At 42.2% G+C, this 20,560-nt stretch overlaps 1 protein-coding gene across 5 annotated transcripts in view; it reads left to right on the top strand.

The window, feature by feature from the left end:
• The first annotated feature begins 2,329 nt into the window (after positions 1-2,329).
• Positions 2,330-20,560, top strand: part of fer (fer (fps/fes related) tyrosine kinase) — a 157,501-nt gene continuing 139,270 nt past the window's right edge. For 2 of the 5 annotated variants that reach the window (XM_078214683.1, XM_078214685.1), the window contains exons 1-2: positions 2,356-2,494; positions 10,077-10,182. The gene's annotated coding sequence lies outside the window, so the exon portion shown is untranslated. Of the gene's footprint in view, positions 2,495-10,076; positions 10,183-20,560 lie in introns of all 5 variants that reach the window. The other 3 variants (XM_078214682.1, XM_078214684.1, XM_078214686.1) reach the window with 3 other exon arrangements.

The following is a 20,560-nucleotide window of genomic DNA, read 5'->3' as shown; positions in this document are numbered from 1 at the left end:
ATAAACTTCTCCACACTCCTCTTTATCCTCAAAGAACAATAATACCATTTGTCATGCATAATTTCCCTTTCATAGAATCAAGTTCACTCCATGTGATTGTTTTATGTTTTTTTCAAATGTCCTGCTACTGCCTTTGCAATGAATTTTAGCAGCTTCCTAATGGAAGATCTCAGGCTAACTGGCCGAACTATCTCACACTGTTCTAGAAAAGGGGAATTAAATTCTCTGTTTTTTAATTGATTGGGAATTTTACTGGAATCTGGGGAATTTTGGAAGATTGCAACTAATGCATGCACTACCTTTGCAGCAATTTATTTTTTAAGACCCAAGGATGCAGGCCATCAGGTGCAGGGGACAGGTCAGCCATTCGTCTCATTCATTTTCCTTGCCTTTTTTCTCCAGTCATTGCGATTGTTTTAAGTTCATTCCACCGTTTTGCCCATTCATTTGCTACTATCATTAGATTGCTTTTTTTGTCATCTATCTTGAAACCAGACACAAAATATTTATTCAACCAATAATATCAAAAGATCATATAAACATAAAGAATAGGAGCAGAAATAGCCATTTGGCCCATTGAGTCTGTTCTACCACACAGTAAGATCACGGCTGATCTGATTATGGTGTTAAAACCACATTCCTGCCTGCTCCCCATAACCCTTGACTCCCTCACAGATCAAAAATCTGCCTAATTCAGCCTTGATTATGTGCAAAAACCCAGCTTTCACTGCTTTCTGTGGAAGAGAATTCATGTACAAATGCCTCTCTGAGAAGAAATTCCTATTCGGCTAGTCTTAAATGGGAGATACCTTATTTTTAAACTGTGCCTGGTTCTGGATTCCCCATGAGGGAAACATCCTCTCAGCTTCTACCCTGTCACGCCCCCTTAGAATCCTATGTATTTCAATAAGATCACCTCGCATTATTCTAAACTCCAAAGAGCAGAGGCCCAATCTGCTCAACTATTCCTTGTAAGACAATTTCATCATTCCAAAAACCAGTTGACTGAACCTTATCTGCGTTGCTTCCGATACAAATGTATTCCTCCTTAAGTAAGGGGACCAAAACTGTACACGGTGCTTTAGGTGTGGTCTCAGCAACGCTCTGTATAGTTGTAGCAAGGCTTCCCTACTTTTATACTCCAACCCCCTTGCAAAACAGGCCAACATTCCATATGCCTTCCTAATTACTTGCAAAACCCGCATGCCAACCTTGTGTGATTCATGCACAGATTCATTCAGATTCCAGATCGATAGTGTTTTGCTTTTATCTTTGACAATGTTGTTGGGTCACCCACCCTTTTATCTGACTATCAGGCTGTAGGGCAGCTCTTATCTCTTTCGGCGTACCTAATGAGTGACCGGGATGTTTCACAAGGTTAAAAACTGTTAAAGGAGTGCAAGCTGTTGCTTCCTATGTGCACACTTCAAACCTAAACTGGCAAAGAATGAGTAAGTACTGGATGAGGTGTTGGGTACAATTTAAAATTGCCTTGAACTTGGGTCCTGCTTCACACACAGAATGCGTACAGCAGAGGACGAGCTATTCGGCCAGGTGTGTCTGTGCCGGCCCTCTGAAGGAGTGCCGTCTTTTCCAGCCCTGACGAAGGGTCATCCAGACTCAAAACGTTGGCTCTATTCCCTCTCCACAGATGCTGTCAAACCTGCTGAGATTTTCCAGCAATTTCTGTTTTGTTTCAGATTAAAGCATTGGTGGTATTTTGCCTTTCTGTTTTCCTGCAGCCGTCCGTTTTTTTTCCTTTTAATTAATGATGCAATTCCCTTTAGAGAGCCGGAATTTCCCCAGACTCTGCCAAACTCCCACGCAGTTACCTCAGCACTTCCTCAATACATCCCTGCTGCGTCGCCACGGCGTCCATCGCTGCGCCGCGTGACCCTTTTGGCGGCAATCCGCCCCTCACCAATCAGCGAGCAGAGCACAAACACCGACAGGAGCTGCATTCCACTTGGTCTCTGACGTCAGGGAGGGTGGCTACGAACGCGCATGTGCATACGACCACCCCGCCCGCCCCCCCCCCCTCCATGACATCTATTGCAGGGAGTGGCCCGTCTCCAGCACAGATCCATTTGAGGAATGTCGACTTTTTTTTTATTGCCATGTTTCATACTGCTTAGGCAATAGGTTGCGAGTTGCATTTTCGACGACATTACACCAAACATGAAGAAAACTGTTCATTGCTCGGTCGCCACCCTGCAAAACTTGGCCAGTGTAGCGCAAGCGCATTGACGTAGTTGGCGAGCTGGCGCATGCTCCGTGCGCGCGGTCCAGCTGGAACCCTGCCGTTGTCGACCAGCATGCTTTGTGTAATGTTGCGCATGCGTACTGCCTGGGAACTGGCTGTCCTCGACGAGTGTTAAAAGTTAAAAAGTGAACCGGTTGAAGGATTGATCCATGTTCCAGGCTCAGGGTCTTAACGCCGGCTACTCTGCGTCCCAGGGGTGCGGTTTTTCTACTTCACTCGGTTACTGATGAGGTAGGCAAACCTCGGTCTTGTGTGCGGACGGCAAACAAACCCGGCGGATCGCCCTCCCAGTCCCGTTCCCAGTGGGCGATCCTGGCGCGTCTACCGCCAGAGCGCCATGGTATCTGTGGACTAATCAGTGACCGTGCAGCGATAACAACTCGTCCGACTGCCTGGCCCATCCCCTGTATCCTGTGGTACATCAGTTGTTTGGCCCGACAGTCATTGACGGCTGTTTGTTTATCTGTAGTCACAACCTGCAACTTCATGCCTAATTTTACTTTAATTCGATGAGGTGCAGAATATTTTCCTATTGTGGGCTATTAGTGCAGCTGGCCTTGGAAATACACTTTTATAAAACGATATGATTTTAAGCGAATCGAATGTTTCGAAGAAAGCTGAGTGTTAATTAATGATAGCCTTGATCTTGTTTTATCGGACGAACGAAAACTTTTCCCAAAAGTAACTTGTACAGCTAATGTGTTTGAGCCAGCAGTGAAATGTTATTTATGTGTAACTACTGTGCTTTGCTGATTTTTTTTGGAAGTCTAATGGCGTTTTTGAAGTTGAATGGAACTGTTGGGGAAAATCGAATGGACTTGTTTTCCCCAAAGGTTCTTTTACCGAGTGTTTTAAGAATGGGTCAGTATATTTTAGTTTGGAATAACTACGGGTTAATGCTGTGGGGAAAATTTTAGCACTTTTGAATTGAAACCTCGGATGCAGAACCTGGAACTGAACCTGAAATCAGTTGTTGGAAGTAGATGGAGCATGCAAAACTTGAAAGAAAGCTTGCTAATGGGCAACACTTTACAATATAGTAAAGTGTATGTATCCTTCTGGTTTTCCTAAATAAAACTTGCATCTATTGTCGTCATTTCTCATTTTAATTAGCAAAACAATAAGGCAGGAAAGTGGTGTTGAGGATTATCAGATCAGTCATGATCTCATTTAAATGGTGCAGCAGACTTAATGGTCTGAATAGCTGCCTTCTCTTCCTGTGTCTTATGGTCTAAGTTCACATTTATCACAAAAACTATTGTAGTTATACTTGTCAGTTTGTGGCAATGGAAAGTTGAAGTTACAGCACAGAAGAGGGCATTGGACCATTAAGACTTTGTTGGTTTCTTCAACTGAAGCTGCATCTGAAATGCCCTTTTGCAGTAATTTATATATTCCCTGCTTTAAATTACTTATCAAATTCCCATTTATGTTGCCAGCTGAAATGGTTACTCTGATAAAATGGTGTATGTTTTATTAATTTACTGACATTTTTATCATAAATTTCCCTTTCTGTCTGATAATTGTCTGCCCACATCCTTTTTGCTACTTCACTTTTTTATAAGTCTTTAACTCCTTACCCTCTGAGCAAATTACATTAGTGGCATTATGGAGAGAAATATCCCAGGGAACCCACTATATGGCTGGCAATTATGGGGCCAAGAGTGGTGGGTGTGGGAAATGCTGAATGTGAGAAATGAAGGAGCCCAAGTTTTATTTGGCGCTAGATGAGATTACCGTGAAAGAGATGGATGAACCTGTGAAATGTTTTAACAATTTAAACTGGTCCCTGTCCCCACAGTGCCTCCAGTCTATGTCAGCAATAATAGGGTCAATGAGTGAATAAGATTTTTAATGCAGCCAGTCAAGTTTTGGATGAGCAAATGGTTATGGAGAGTGGAGTATAGGTTAGCCAGTCAAGTCTGGGAAGAGAAGATAATGGTTTTAGCACAGATGGACTGAGGGTATGGGTATTGTTACCTGGTGGAAATTGCCAGATTTTTGCAATATACTGAATATTGACACGGAATGTGAGTTCACGATCAAGTGGCACATTGGGGTTTCGATAGTTTGGTTCAATCTGAAATAATGGCTATGAATGGAGTTTAGGTAGATGCTTAAGGCGATGCCTGTGGTCTTACCAGTTTTTAACTGGAGGAAATGGCCACTCATGCAATAATGGATTGGCAACAGATGCAGTGGAGAGATCTAGACAAAAGTGGAAAATTTGAGTTGTCATCAGAGACTTGTTTGTTAACGGTAACCAACTTTTGTGAAATTTCTCTGAATTTCCTCTAATTCAAGTTCATCCCTCCCTAAAACATGGCGTATGTTTTGGTCTCCTTTTAAGTGTGGCCTCACTAATGTCCTGTACAGTTGTATCAAGATTTCCCTACTTTTATGTTCTTCCCCATTGCAATAATGGCCAACATTCCATTTGCCTTCCTAATCAATTACTTGCTGTACCTGCATGTGAACCTTTTATAATTTATTTACAAGAAGATCCAGATCCACCTCTAATGCTCAGCAATCTGCAGTCTTCCACTATTTAAATATATTTTGCTTTTCTGTTCTTTCCATCAAAGGGGGCAACCTCTCATTTTCCCATATTATCATCCATCTGCTGTGTTTCTGCCCACCCACTTGATCTTTATGTAGTCCTTTGCGGACTCTTGGTGTCCTCCTCACAACTTGCTTTCCTACTTAGCTTGGTATTATAACCAAATCTGATAAGATATTTTGTCTCTTCATCCAAGTCATTAATTTAAATAGTTAAATCCCCAGCACAGGTCACTGTGGCAGAAGATTACAACTAATTTCTTGCTTGTTCACTCATGCTTCAACTCGCCCAAATCTCAACCTCCTCAATCCTATTGTCCACTCACATTCCTGTCCTTGTCAACTGACAGTTGTTCCTGATCCCCAAATGCCCCTAGTTTATATCACTTTGTGACCTTGTTGCTCCCCATCACTGTACCAGACAACACTTCTCCAACCTCTCTATTCCCGTGACTCTGGCCTCTTAGCTTTTCCTCCTGTTTGCTCATCATTGTCTTTTCCTTCAGTGGCCTAGTTTGAATCTCCTCCATAAATGTCACAGGTTCTACATGTTGTTCTTAAAGGCTCTCTTTAAAACCAGTCCCTTTGATCAAGCTTTTGGCCACCATTTCCAATATCTTTCTTTGACATGACATGATTTATTTGTATTATTGCAAATTTGTGAAGTACCCTGAGATGCCTTTCTATTTTAAAGGTGCTATGTAATTGTATGTTGTTGTCTGAGTCTCTGGCACCACAGGAACGCATACTTAGTGCACTTGTGAGGAAGTGCTGCATTATTGAAGGTGCTGTTGTTGTTCAAATGAAATGTTAAATCAAGGTCTTGTCTGGTGGTTTAGATCTCATGGGACCATTTCAGAAGTGGTGTAGTATTCTGATGTCTTGATAAACTGTCCGTCTCAATCAGTGCCACTAAACTGGTCGATAACCTTGTTGCTTTTCATCAGATATTATGTACCCTATTTTTGTTACGTTTACAGTTCATTACTTTGAAGTGAAATTTAACTCTACTACTTTTGAAACATCAAATGCACGGTGGTTAGCACTGCGGCCTCATAGCTCCAGGGTTTCTGGTTCAATTCTGGCCTCAGGTAACTGTCTTTGTGGTGTTTGCACATTCTCCCCTTCTCTGTGTGGATTTCCTCTGCATTCTCTGGTTTCCTCCCACAGTCCAAAGATGTGTAGGTTAAGGGGATTGGCCATGCTAAATTGCCCCTTAGTGTCCCAAGTTGAGTAGGTTAGATGGATGGTAAATATGTGGGGTTATGGGGAGATGGCGGGGAGAGTGCCTGGGTAAGATATTCTGCAACCTTGATGGGCTGAATGGCCTCCTGAACTGTAGGCACTCAATGAGTAAGATATCAATGCATATCGTTTTTCAAAACTATTTGCTCTGAAGTGTGTCTTCAACATATGGCCTGTTAACTGAATTCAGAAAGTGTTATTTAATTTGCTTCAGGTCAGGAAATAAGCAATATTATTTTTTGATAGATTTGAAAGGATTTTCAGCCTAAACTCTGCACTTCGGTATGTGGATGGGAAGGTGATGATTGTCAGAAAATCCATGTTTCTTTGTGTTTTAGTCTCTGTTTTGGTGGTAGAAACTCAATTGCACCAATCATCAGTGTTACCATAGGGATATTGACTTACGTGGTTGTTTTTGAAATGAAGCAAGATTTTGTTTTATATTCATTCATGGGGTGTGGGCATCGTTGACAAGGCCAACATTTATTGCCTCTCCCAAATTGCCCTTGGTGGTGATGCACCACTGCTTTGAATCACTGCAGACAGCATGTAAAATTACTCCCACATTACTGTTGAGTAGGGAGCACTAGTGATCATGAAGTTGGTGGTGTTCCCATGCATCAGGTGCATTTGGTTGTACATTTGAGTGGTGCTATCAAATAAACCTTTGAGGTGCTGCAGTGCATCTTGTGGATGGTGCGTACTGCTACCATGTTACCCCAACTGTAGGAGGAGTGGATATTTCAGATGGTGGATGGAGTGCCAGTCAAGTGAGCTACTTTTTCCTGGATGGTCTCAAAGTTCTTTGAATGTTATTGGAGAAAAAATAATTTAGACAAATACAAAGTATTCCATCATTCTGTTAACTCCGAGCCACCAATGCCCACATCCCATGAGCATAAAACAAACTCTGACCTTCTCGTGTAACCATATATTTACCTTGTTGATTCAATTAAGTTTCTGGAAGGGAAGGGAATTCCGTAATGGTAATGCCATTGAATGTCAAGGAGTAGTGGTTTAACTTTCTTCTTGTGCAAGTGGTAATTGTTGGGCACTTGTGTGGTGTGAATGTAACTTACCACTTAACTCGAGCCTGAATGTTGTCCAAGTCGAGTCGGACAGAATCATGAACTGTGAAGCAGCATATAGAACTAAACATGATAGGATTATCAGCAAGCATCCCCACTTCTTGCATATGATGGTGGAAAGATCATTGATGAAGAAGTTAAAGATGGTTGAATGCAAGACACTACCCTCAGGAAATCCTTCAGTGATGTCCTGTGGCTGAGATTATTGGCCTTCCTTCCTTTTGGGCTAGGTAATTCTCCAACCAGTGGAGAGTTTTCCCTCTGATTCCTATTAATTTTTTGCTTGGGTTCCCTGATATCACATTCAGTCAAATGCTGCCTTGATGTTGAGAGTAGTCACTCTTAAATTACCGATGGAATTCAGCTTTCATGTCCATGTCTGATGGGGACAGGAGCTGACTGGTCCTGTTGGAACTTAAACTGTGTATCAGTGAGTATGTGAGTGAATTTGTGGAACTCGCTGCCCCATAGCGCAGTGCAGTCTGAATCATTGAATGGTTTCAAGAGGAGTATAGATATATTTCTAATAAAAAAGGGAAAGAGGGTTATGGGGAATAAGTGGGAAGGTAGGTTTGAGACCAGAGAGAGATCAGCCATGATCTGATTGAATGGTGGAGCAGGCTTGAAGGGCTGAATTTGCCTACTTCAGCTCCAAATTCCTTTGTTCTTAATATCCCTGTGGTCATGGACCTATCTTCAGAATTAGTTAGCACAAAAAACAAATATGCTCACGTGGTGCTGGATTTCCAGCCTTTTAGCACTAGTGGACCAAGATCGAGAGAGCAGTTTCCAGAGAAGGATATATCTTCAAACAATAGAACTTCAAAGAAATAAATCTAGTCTCTGGCAGCTCCTAGTCTCCAGATTTCAGAGGGGAAAAGAGGGACACTGCACTCTCTCAACTCAAAAGCAGCATTTGAAAAGCAACAAAGCTTGAATTCACGTGTAAGCCTAGCTCCACCAGTCAGATGACTTTATTTGTCAATTAACCGACTCCAGTCCTACTCTGCAAAACCCCAGAGGAATACACTCAAAGTAGCACATCAGCATTAGTTAAACAAACATTGTACTAATTAGAAGCAATTGCACTTCTGTTGTAACGTTTCAGGATGCCGATCATAGATAAAAAAGCGCAAAGTAGCTAAAATAGACCCTGCACAAGAAACATGACTAAAATACATTTCTTAAAGGCACAGTGTTGTCTCAAATCTTTGAGAGAAAGCATTTCTCCTCTCCAAATGAGTGACCCCTTGTTTATAAACAATGTCACCTTAGTCTAAATTCATTGACAAAGGGAAACATCCTCTTCACATGCACCCTGTGAATAGTCCTCAAAATCTTCAAGGTTTTGATCAAGTAATGCTTGTATGCTGAGCTCTGCCATCATTGAGAATGGGTATGTTCCATGCCACCACTTCTTTTGGTAACTATTTAATTGTCCATCAGCATTCATAACTGAATGTGGCAGGACTGCAGAGCTTTGATCCAATTTATTGGTTATGGATTTACTTAGCTCTGTTTATTGTATGCTGCTTCTGCTGTTTAGTGTGCACTTCACTGGTTAGTACGTAATATGAAATACATCTAGTTCTGTTTAAGGTATGGTCTTCTATACTCGTGTTTGTATGTTTTGATTTTCAATTAATTAAAATATCTTTAGAGTAATTGAGAAAAGGAGGCTCAAAACCTGGTAACTTGAAAGCCCAATTGTCCTGAATTGAGTTTGACCAACAGAATTCAACATTTCTATTCACAATTCTATTTCTGAATTTGACGGAGTAAAAGTAGGCCATTTAGCCCATCAAGTCTACTCCATCATTCAGTGAGATAATGACTGATCTAATATGAAAATCCTCACTCCACTTTCCGCCTTATCTCCATAGCCCTTGATTCCCTTACAGATGAAAAATCTGTCTATCTCAGTCTTGACCCAGCCTTTGCAATAAATAATTCCACAGATTCACTCCCCTCAGAGGAAATTCCTCCTAATCGTTATCTTAAATGAGTGACCAGTTACTCTGACAATATGCCCTCTGCTCCTGGACTCGCCCATCAGGGGAAACAACCTCTCAACATAGATACTGTCAAGCTCCCAGAGAATTTTATTTGTCTCAGTAAGATGATCTCTCATTCCTCTAAACTCCAATGAGTATAGGTTCAACCTCCCCCCAGAAGAAAATCCCTCCATACCTGGGCTCAATCTAGTGAACCTTCTCCGTACTGTTTCCAATTCCAATATGTTGTTCCTTAGATAAGGGGACCAAAGTTGTTCACAGTATTTCAGGTGTGGTCTAACTAGTGCCTTATTTTAGCGAGACTTGGCTATTTTTTGCATTCCGCTCCCTTTGAAATAAAGGGCAACATTCAGTTTGCCTTCCTGCTGAACTTGCATGCTAGCTTTTTGTGATTTATGCATGTAGACCCTCAAATCCCTCTGTGCTGCACCTTATTGCAATCTTTCTCTATTTTTTAAATAATATTCAGTTCCTTTATTCTTCCTATCAAAGTGCATAACTTCACATTTTCCGACATTACATTCCATCTGCCAAGTTTTTGCCCAGTCACTTAACCTGTCTATATCCCTCTGTAGACTAATTGTCATCCTCACCACTTACCTTCCCACCTATTTTTGTCATCTGCAAACTTGACAACAATATATTCACTTCCCTCATCCAAGTATTTAATATATATTGTAAATAATTGTGACCCCAGCATTGATCCCTGTTGCATTCCACCAGTTACAGATTGCCACGCTGTAATGTCCCTTTTATCCCATCTCTCTTTGGGATGCATTCTGCTCTATTGAGGACTTCCTCTCTACTATTAATAAAGTGTTATGCAGGGTCAACAGGACTTGATTTACCATTTCCAATGCCTAGGTTGATGCTGGATGATTCAAGGTCATTTCTTTTTTTTTAAAGACTTCACAACAGTTTGATGCACCTGAATTGCTTGCTAGACCATTTTAGAGGGCACTGAGTCAACCACATTGCTCTGGGTGTGGAGTCACATGGTAGACCAGACCAGGTAAGGACAGTGCATTTCTTTCCCTCAGTTACATCACTGAACCAGATGGATTTTTGCAACCATCAATGGTTTCCTGGTCACTATATTACTGAGACTAACTTTTCAAATTCCACTAGCTGCCGTGGTGGGATTTGAACCCATGCCCCCAGAGCATTAGAGACTCCTTTTTACTTATCCTCACTTTCCAACGCTCCCTCCCCTTCCCTTCTGCTCACTTCACCGCTTTTTCCCCTGCTTCCTTCCAGTTCCCTTGCTGTTCTTGTGGTGGCAAGTAGCACATTCCAACCACTTTGAGCAAGGCGGCATCTGAATTTGTTGTTGGATTTGCGGTCCCGAGTTTTGGACTTCTCACAGTTGGAAACATGTATAACCACTTGGTGACTTTTTTATAGACCTCTATATGGAAACCTCTGTCTTTTCCAGAGAAAAGAACTCCAGTCTTTCCTGGTAGTTGTAAATGATTTGATTGGATTGCTTATTGTCACATGTATTAGTATACAGTGAAGAATGTAGTGTTACAGTCATAGCTAGGGTGGAGAGAAAGATCAAATTAATCTAAGGAGGTCCATTCCAAGGTCTGGCGGCAGCAGGGAAGAATCTGTTTTTGAGTCAGTTGGTACTTGATCTCAGACTTTTGTATCTTTTTCCCAACAGAAGAAGGTAGAAGAGAGTATGCCTGGTTGCTTTTCTGAGGCAGCGGGAAGCGTAGACAGAGTCAATGGATGGGAGACTGGTTTGTGTGATGGACTGGGCTTCATTCACGACCCTTTGTAGTTTCTTGTGGTCTTGGACAGAGTAGGAGCCGTACCAAGCTGTGATACAACCAGAAAGAATGCTTTCTATGATGCATCTGTCGAAGTTGGTGAGAGTTGGAGCAGACATGCCAAATTTCCTGAGTCTCCTGAGAAGGTAGAGGCGTTGATGGGCTTTCTTAACTATAGCGTCAGCATGGAGGGACCAGGACAGGTTGTTGGTAATCTGGACACTTAACTTGAAGCTCTCGACCATTTCTACTTCGTCCCCATTGATGTACACAGTGGCATGCCCTCCACTATGTTTCCTGAAGTCGATGACTGTCTTCTTCGTTTTGTTCACTTTGAGGGAGAGAGTGTCATCGCACCAGTTCACCAGATTCTCTATCTCAGTCCTGTACTCTGTCTTGTCATTGTTTGAGATACAACCCACAACGCTGGTGTCATCAGCAAACCTGAAAATCGAGCTGGAGAGGAATTTGGTCAGACAGTCACAGGTGTATAAGGAGTATAGTAAGGGGCTGAGGACATAGCCTTGTGGGGCACTGGTGTGGAGGATGATCGTGGTGGAGGTGTTGTTGCCTATCCTTACTGACTGTAGACTGTGTGTTAGGAAGTCTAGGATCCTGCAGAGGGAGGAGCTGAGCCCCAGGCCACAAAGCTTGGAGATGCATTTCATAGGAATGATGGTGTTGAAGGCTGAGCTGTAGTCTATGAATAGGAATCTGACATAGGTGTCTTTGTTATCTAGGTGTTCCAGGGTTGAGTGCAGGGCCAGGGAGATTGTGTCTGCTGTGGACTTATTGTGGCAATAGGCAAACTGTAGTGGATCCAGGCAGTCTGCTAGGCAGGAATTCATTTGTGCCATGACTAACCTTTCGAAGCACTTCATAATGATGGATGTCAGAGCCACCATCTGATCGTCATTAAGGCACACTGCCTGGCTTTTCTTTTCCAGGATGGTCATAGTCTTGAAGCAGGTAGGAACCTCAGATTGATGTAAAGAGAGGTTGAGGATGCCTGCGAATGGCCTTCCCAGCTGGTCCACGCAGGATCTGAGTGCTCATCCAGATACCCAATTTGGGCCAGTTGCTTTTTATGGGTTGACTTTTAAGAAGGCTGTCCTGACGTCGGCAATAGTAACCTCGGATGCAGGTTCGTCCAAGGTTTGCAGGATGGAGGGCTCTCGCTGACCTCTGGGCATAGAATGCGTTGAGCTCATCGGGGAGGGGTACACTGGAGCCAGTGATTTTACTTGCCTTCATCTTGTAGCTGTTATGTCTTGCAGACCTTGCCATAATCAGCGTGAGTCCGTGTGGCTAGCCTGGGATTCTAGCTTTGTCCAGTACTGTCTTTTGGCATCTTTGATGGAACTCCGTGGATCATATCTGACTTTCTTGTATATTAAGTCTCACAACACCAGGTTAAAGTCCAACAGGTTTATTTGGTAGCACGAGCTTTCGGAGCATTACTCCTTCATCAGGTAAGTGAAAAGTTGGGTTCACAAACAGGGCATACATAGACACAGATTAAAATTACAAGATAATGGTTGAAATGCGAGTGTTTACAGGTAATCGGCTTTACAGGTGCAGACAATGCGAGTGGAGAGAGGGTTAAGTGCAGTTAAAGAGGTGTGAATTGTCTCAAGTCAGGACAGTTAGTGAGATTTTGCAAGCCCAAGTAAGTAGTGGGGGTTATGGATAGTGTGACATGAAACCAAGATCCTGGTTGAGGGCGTCCTCGTGTGCGGAATTTGGCTATCAGTTTCTGCTTGGTGATTCTGCGTTGTCGTGTGTCATCAAGGCCACTTTGGAGAACGCTTACCCGAAGATCAGAGGCTGAATGTCCTTGACTGCTGCAATGTTTCCCGACAGGAAGAGAACATTCCTGCCTGGTGATTGTCCAGTGGTGTCCATTCATCCATTGTTGTCGTGTCTGCGTGGTCTCGCCAATATACCATGCCTCAGGACATCCTTTCCTGCAGCGTATCAGGTAGACAACGTTGGCCGAGTTGCAAGAGTATGTACCGTGTACCTGGTGAATGGTGTTCTCACATGAGATTGTCTGCACCGTAAAGACTCACATTCCAATCATTATCTTGTAAGTTGAGTCTGTGTCTATGTATGCCCTGTTTGTGAACCCAACTCTTCACTCACCTGATGAAGGAGCAACGCTCCAAAAGCTCATGCTATCAAATAAATCTGTTAGACTTTAACCTGGTGTTGTGAGACTTCTTACGGTGCCTACCCCAGTCAACGCTGGCATCTCCACATCTTTTCTTGTTTCTGACTTGGAAAGCCTCAGACCTGGACTTCAGCAGGCAGTGGATATCCCTGTTTATCCATGGTTTCTGGTTGGGAAACACGCAGATTTGCTTCTTTGGTACACGGTCTTCTACACGCTTACTAATGAAGTTAGTTACTGCAGTGGTATTCTTGTTCAGGCTGATCACAGAGTTGTTAAATACTTACCAGTCTACTGAAACTAAGCAGTATGGGATACTTGATTGTGCTCTGAGGCGAGTTGAAAGGAAGAAACAGTTGGTATCTACAGACATGTTGGGGATTTTGAGGATGTAACTAATTCTGGAGTAAACTTTAATTTTTCCGTAGTCATGTTTAAAAAGATTACAGAATTATAAAAATAAAAAGGAAGTGGATAAGCAACCAATTACTCATAAATAATGTTGAGTGACATTTGAAACAAATTGTTCACACTGTACTTCAGCAAAATGTAAAATTAATTAAAGCTTAGCAGTGTCAACAAGCAGCTTATAAATCCCATTCTTTCTACTGCCTCTTTATAGCTGTTTAGGTTTCTACCCATGTGACTGTTCATCTATTCACCCAGACAGTGAATGTTGGCAGGTTATTTGACGTGAAGCATTACTGCTAACCCCAAATATGTTCTTGGTTGAAAGACATGGTGACTTTAGAGTCAGAGGTTTACAGCATGGGTACAGGCCCTTTGGCCCAACTTGTCAATGCCGCCCTTTTTTTTTAAACCCCTAAGTTAGTCCCAATTGCCCGCATTTGGTCCATATCCCTCCATACCCATGTAACTGTCTAAATGCTTTTTAAAAGACCAAATTGTACCAGCCTCTACGACTACCTCTGGCAGCTTGTTCCAGACACTCACCACCATCAGTGTGGAAAACATTGCCCCTCTGGACCCTTTTGTCTCTCTCCCCTCTCCCCTTAAACCTATGCCCTCTAGTTTTAGACTCCCTTACCTTTGGGAAAAGATATTGACTCTCTCGCTGATCTATGCTCCTCATTATTTTATAGACCTCTATAAGATCACCCCTAAGTCTCCTATGGTCCAAAGAAAAATGTCCCAGTCTATCCAGCCTCTCCTTATAACTCAAACCATCAAGTCCCGGTAGCATCCTAGTAAATCTCTTCTGCATCTTTCTCGTTTAATCATATCCTTTCTATAACAGGATGACCAGAACTGTACACGGTATTCCGAGTGTGGCCTTACCAATGTCTATACAACTTCAACAAGACATCCCAATTCCTGTATTCAATGTTCTGACCAATGAAACCAAGCATTCTTCACCACTCTGTCCACCTGTGACTCCACTTTCAAGGAACTATGAACGTGTACCCCTAGATCTTTGTTCTGTAACTTTCCCCAACGCCCTACCATTAACTGAGTAAGTCCTGCCCTGGTTCAATCTACCAAAATGCATCATCTCAATTTATCTATATTAAACTCCATCTGCCATTCGTCAGCCCACTGGCCCAATTGACCAAGAGCCCGTTGCAATTGGAGATAATCTTCCTCACTGTCCACTATGCCACCAATCTTGGTGTCATCTGCAAACTTACTAACCATGCCTCCTGTATTCTCATCCAAATCATTAATATAAATGACAAATAACAGTGGATCCAGCACTGATCCCTGAGGCACACTGCTGGTCACAGGCCTCCAGTTTGAAAAACAATCCTCTACAACCATTCTCTGGCTTCTGTCATCAAGCCAATTTTGTATCCATTTAGCTACCTCATCCTGGATCCTGTGAGATTTAATCTTATGCAACAACCTACCATGCGGTACCTTGTCAAAGACTTTCTAAAAAAAAATTTAATGGATAATTGTCATAAACGAGAACTGTTGTGGGTTTGTTTTTAATTGTACCTCTGGGCACAATTGAAATGTGCATGTAGAATTGCATATTGTCACAGCAACTCTGATTTCTTTGGGGCTCAGTTGGCTGGACGGCTGGTGTGGATCAAATTGGTGCTAACAGCATTGGGTTCGATCCCCATTCTGACTGGGGTGGATTGGGTACCTGTCTCCCATAGTGGAAATTGTGATGCTGTAGGTTGAATCTGCCTTCAGGCAGAGGACTGAAGAAGGCAATCTATCTTTTCTCAAAGGTTTACTGTGAAACATGTTATTGTGTTCATATCTAAATTGATCTTTTCAAAGTACTTTCAAATTCTGCTTAAAATAGCTGTTAAATATGAGTGCAATAATCTATATTCACTCTGACCTACAAACCTTTTATTCTCGCCAGATGTTTAGAACAGTCAAAACCAATAACGTTGTCAAGGTTTGGAATTGTTACATTTTGTAGAACCAAGGAAGACTATTTAGTTGCATGATAAAATGATTTTGCTTTTACAGTTGTCTGTATTTTTTTTACTTGTTTCTTCGAATAATATCCGAATAATCGGATAACTTGAACTTCAACTCGACATCAATTGTAATACTAAAAATCTGAACTCTCAGTTTGGAAAAACACTGCTTATAATTGGATGTCCCTTTTGTTGTGTTTTTTATAACTGTTGTCCCAACTAAGTTGTACTGCAGCAACTTTTGATTGGCCAAACAACTTCCTGATGGTGACTTTGCTGTTTTGAAATTCAGGATGTTTCATATGTGCAGTTTTGTTTTTCAACTTTTCCCTTTCTCACCAATTTTTCTCTAGTTTCTGAATTGTAAGTGCTTCTCATTCCATAGGGGTTGGGCTTTATGAAAACTTTTTGGCTAGTCATCTTGTACCATGCTCAATTTCATTATTGAGTTGTGAACCTAGGCAGTTGAGGGGGAGAAGGGGTGGGATCTGAGCCAAACCTAATGCTATTATAGTCTGTTTTTACACAAGCTCACTTTCTACTAATTGCTGGTTACTAATCAGGAGTAGCAAGCTGAATATTTTTTTGTTTTCTCACTGTCCAGCATGGGCATATTCAGAATTTCGAAATTCAAAATTGTCATCAGGAAGTTATTAGGTAAATTGCAATGCTCAGTTGACACCCGTTTGAGATCAGACCGAATGTGTGGATGAGATTAGATTTATTCAATGTGGTTTAATGACTTCTCTTGCTGCTCCTGCAGTGTTGCTTCTGGAGTCTCCCAAAGATCTATCGATAAGTCTACTTTGCATTTGTATGCTGTCCCTCAGCAACAACTTCTGAAAACACAATCATCAGGTTGTCATATGTATGCCGATAACAAAAGGCTAAACCACAGCACCATATCTCTCTGCCCCTGATTTATCACATTGCTTGGCTGACATCCAGTGTTGGATGAGCAGTAATTTAATCCAGTTAAATATTGGAAAGACTAAAGCTGTAGTCTTCAGCCTCCACCTCAAACTCAGTCCTGAAACCATAGCCTTCTGTAGGGTCCATTCATTACTCCGAATAGACAAAGACAGCATTGGTACGGAGTTGAATTTCTTTTATTGAACAGCTCTTAAAATTAACATTACAGAAAGTGAACAGAAAAAGAATCACTGGAGAGAGAGAGAGATGCTGGCTTTTGCCAATCCTATACTGATTTACGCAACACTCAAAACAGATTCTGGACTGAACTAACAACGTAGAACTGTGACTGCAATACGTTAATTCTTATCTGTGTTATTGAAGTTGTTCGGCACATGCTGTCTCTAACTTGAAGAAACAACTTGCAGATGTTGTTTATGAAAAACTTTGGCTTATGAGAGCATTGTACTTTCAAAAATGCAGTCAGTTTTCCCAGCTAACCCAGCATGCCTTGTTTCTTAAAATGTGGTCAAGTTAAAGCTGAGTTAATTTTTTAAGCTTAGCATTTAAATGTAATTGCATTGGCAGAAATATCGTAAAATGAAGTCTTAGCAAACCATACACATGCTCAACACCTTCCCTTAGTGGCCTATTTAATGCTGAGCTTTCAAATCCATATCCTCTCAATGACTCAACTGCTTGCTTTCAGTTTCTATCTTCAACTCACCTCAGCTCATCTGCTGAAACCCACATCCTTTGTGCCTTTTTAATATTATTCCAGTATTTTCCTAGCGAGCCTCCCAAGTTGCATACTGTAAGCTTGAACTTATCAAAATTTTGCTCGAACTCGCACATCACCTCTTTGCTCACTGATCTCCATTGGGTCTTGGTTTCACAAAGCTTCAATTTTAAAAAAATAATAAGCCTTTGCTTCAAATCTTCACATGGCCTTGTCTTGCTGTCTCTATAGCTGTCTCCAGGTTTGTGATTCTCAGATTCGACTCAGCCCAGTTCTGGTCTCTTGCATTCCCTGATTTTCATTGATTCACCAGTGGTGGCTCAAAGGGCCGAATGGCCTACTCCTGCTTCTATTTTCTCTATTTCTTTGGTAGTTGTGCCTTCATCTGCCCAAGCCTTAGGTTCTGGAATTTCCTTCATGATCCTTTATCCCCATCATCCTCTCTTAGATGTGCCTTAAATTTTTTTTTTCTTTTGTTAGTTCAAGCCCCAATTCAAAGAATTGCTCTGTAGTGCAGTACTGAATGACTGCTGTATTGTTGGTGCTGTCAAGAAGATAGATTAAAACAAGACTTCATTTGCCCCTTCTGATGGTACGATTTGAAGCAGGATTCTTTTTGAGATTTGACCAATATCTATCCCTCCACAACCAGCAACAGTTTATCTCATCATGTATCTGCTTGCTACTTATGCAATCTTGCTTTCCACATAAAAGTTGCTGTGTTAAACATTACTCTGTGTTGCTGTGTTAAACATTATGATCAAAAGTAGTCAGCACGGCTTTGTCAAGGGCAGGTCGTGCCTTACGAGCCTGGTTGAGTTCTTTGAAAATGTGACCAAACACATTGACGAAGGAAGAGCGGTGGATGTGGTCTATATGGACTTCAGCAAGGCGTTCGATAAGGTCCCCCATGCAAGACTTCTTGAGAAAGTGAGAGGGCATGGGATCCAAGGGGCTGTTGCCTTGTGGATCCAGAACTGGCTTGCCTGCAGAAGGCAGAGAGTGGCTGTGGAGGGGTCTTTCTCTGCATGGAGGTCAGTGACCAGTGGAGTGCCCCAGGGATCTGTTCTGGGACCCTTGCTGTTTGTCATTTTCATAAATGACCTGGATGAGGAAGTGGAGGGATGGGTTGGTAAGTTTGCTGACGACACCAAGGTAGGTGGTGTTGTGGATAGTTTGGAGGGATGTCAGAAGTTGCAGCGAGACATAGATAGAATGCAAGACTGGGCGGAGAAGTGGCAGATGGACTTCAACCCGGATAAGTGTGTAGTGATCCATTTTGGCAGATCCAATGGGATGAAGCAGCAATATAATATGAAGGGTACCATTCTTAGCAGTGTAGAGGATCAGAAGGACCTTGGGGTCCGGGTCCATAGGACTCTTAAATCGGCCTCGCAGGTGGAGGATGCGGTCAAGAAGGCGTACGGCGTACTGGCCTTCATTAATCGAGGGATTGAGTTTAGGAGTCGGGAGATAATGCTGCAGCTTTATAGGACCCTGATTAGACCCCACTTGGAGTACTGCGCGCAGTTCTGGTCACCTCATTACAGGAAAGATGTTGAAGCCATTGAAAGGGTGCAGAGGAGATTTACAAGGATGTTGCCTGGATTGGGGGGCATGCCTTATGAGGATAGGTTGAGGGAGCTTGGTCTCTTCTCCCTGGAGAGACGAAGGATGAGAGGTGACCTGATAGAGGTTTACAAGATGTTGAGAGGTCTGGATAGGGTAGACTCTCAGAGGCTATTTCCAAGGGCTGAAATGGTTGCTACGAGAGGACACAGGTTTAAGGTGCTGGGGGGTAGGTACAGAGGAGATGTCAGGGGTAAGTTTTTCACTCAGAGGGTGGTGGGTGAGTGGAATCGGCTGACGTCGGTGGTGGTGGAGGCAAACTCGTTGGGGTCTTTTAAGAGACTTCTGGATGAGTACATGGGATTTAATGGGATTGAGGGCTATAGATAGGCCTAGAGGTGGGGATGTGATCGGCGCAACTTGTGGGCCGAAGGGCCTGTTTGTGCTGTGGCTTTCTATGTTCTATGTTCTTGAAGTGCACTGCATTTATGTTGAATTTGATGTGATGTGCGAAAGGACATCCTGAGATTGTAAATGGTGCTGTACAAATGCAAATGTTCTTAAATTCAGAATATGATTTTTTTTTTCTTCAGTTGCATTGTCTCATGCTGATACTAAGTCCTTACTATTATGGTTCAGAAGTTCCAATGCGTATTATGAAGCTCACCTGAATCATAAGTATTTTGCATCTTGAATTTGGCTGGGATAAGCATGAGATATTTCCCTTCAGGTATGATTCAAGTGACTCACTAGGGAGCTGTCATCAAATTAAGTTTTTATTTCAGAATATAGTCAACATGTTAAATTAAGAACTTTTAATAATTACAAACTAGAAACAAAACAACCACGATAATATCTAACACTTAATGGAAATATCTCGTGTTCCAGTTGAAATCAAAACCCATAGGCAATAAAAAACCCTTTTCATAGGTTTAACACAGCGCAGATACTGGGATCAAGGCCGCTAGCTGAATTCTCCAGTTCAATGCTCATGAGACTCAGAACAGTCTGAAGACAAGACAGCTTTCCAGAGAGACTCTTGGTCCAGCCCCCCAACAACAGATTTTCTACTCCAGGAAGGTTTTCAGCTAAACGGTAGAATTTCCCAAAACCAGGGAGAGAGAAGAGACACTTCTTTCAGTCTGATGTCCACTCCCTTCGATACTAAAACTCAAACCTGCAGCTTAGAACTGAAATGGAAAAATACCTTGTCACCTGACCTGCCAAAAAAACCCCCATTGATGTAGCAATAAAAGGGCATCTGGTAACCAAACCGGCAACAATGACACCACTGAAGCTGTGAGCTGCAGGAATCATGTTTTTAAAAAAAATCTTAAAGGGACACAAGTCACATTACCCATTCTCACTGGCTGTCCTGTCTGGAGACAATACACATTTCTTTAACCTGTGCCTAATGCGCTCTCCACTCGCATTGTCTGTATCTTTAAGACTTGATTAGCTGTAAAGATTCGCATTCTAATCCGTATTTTGTAACTTGATTTTGTGTCTCTGTATGCCCTGTTTGAGAGCAGATATCCACTCCATCTGACGAAGGAGCAGTGCTCCGAAAGCTAATGGCATTTGCAACCAAATAAACCTGTTGGACTTTAACCTGGTGTTGTTAAAACTCTTACTGTGAAATGCTTCTCACATTGCCTGAAGTAGCTTCAAGCCTGCCTTGCAGTATCTAAAGCTGATGATAACCTGAGATATGTGTCTGATGCTTTTGAATTTTGTATAAGAAAAAGTGCTCAAACTCAAATAAAGCTGACGATCAAAGTGGACAGCAGCTTGAACTGTTAGTCTTCAAATTGTCAGCA

The sequence above is a fragment of the Mustelus asterias genome, chromosome 6 (genome assembly GCF_964213995.1).
Source record: "Mustelus asterias chromosome 6, sMusAst1.hap1.1, whole genome shotgun sequence".
Taxonomy (NCBI): domain Eukaryota; kingdom Metazoa; phylum Chordata; class Chondrichthyes; order Carcharhiniformes; family Triakidae; genus Mustelus; species Mustelus asterias.
Note: the sequence above shows the minus strand (reverse complement) of the source record. Positions and strands in the feature narration are given on the sequence as shown.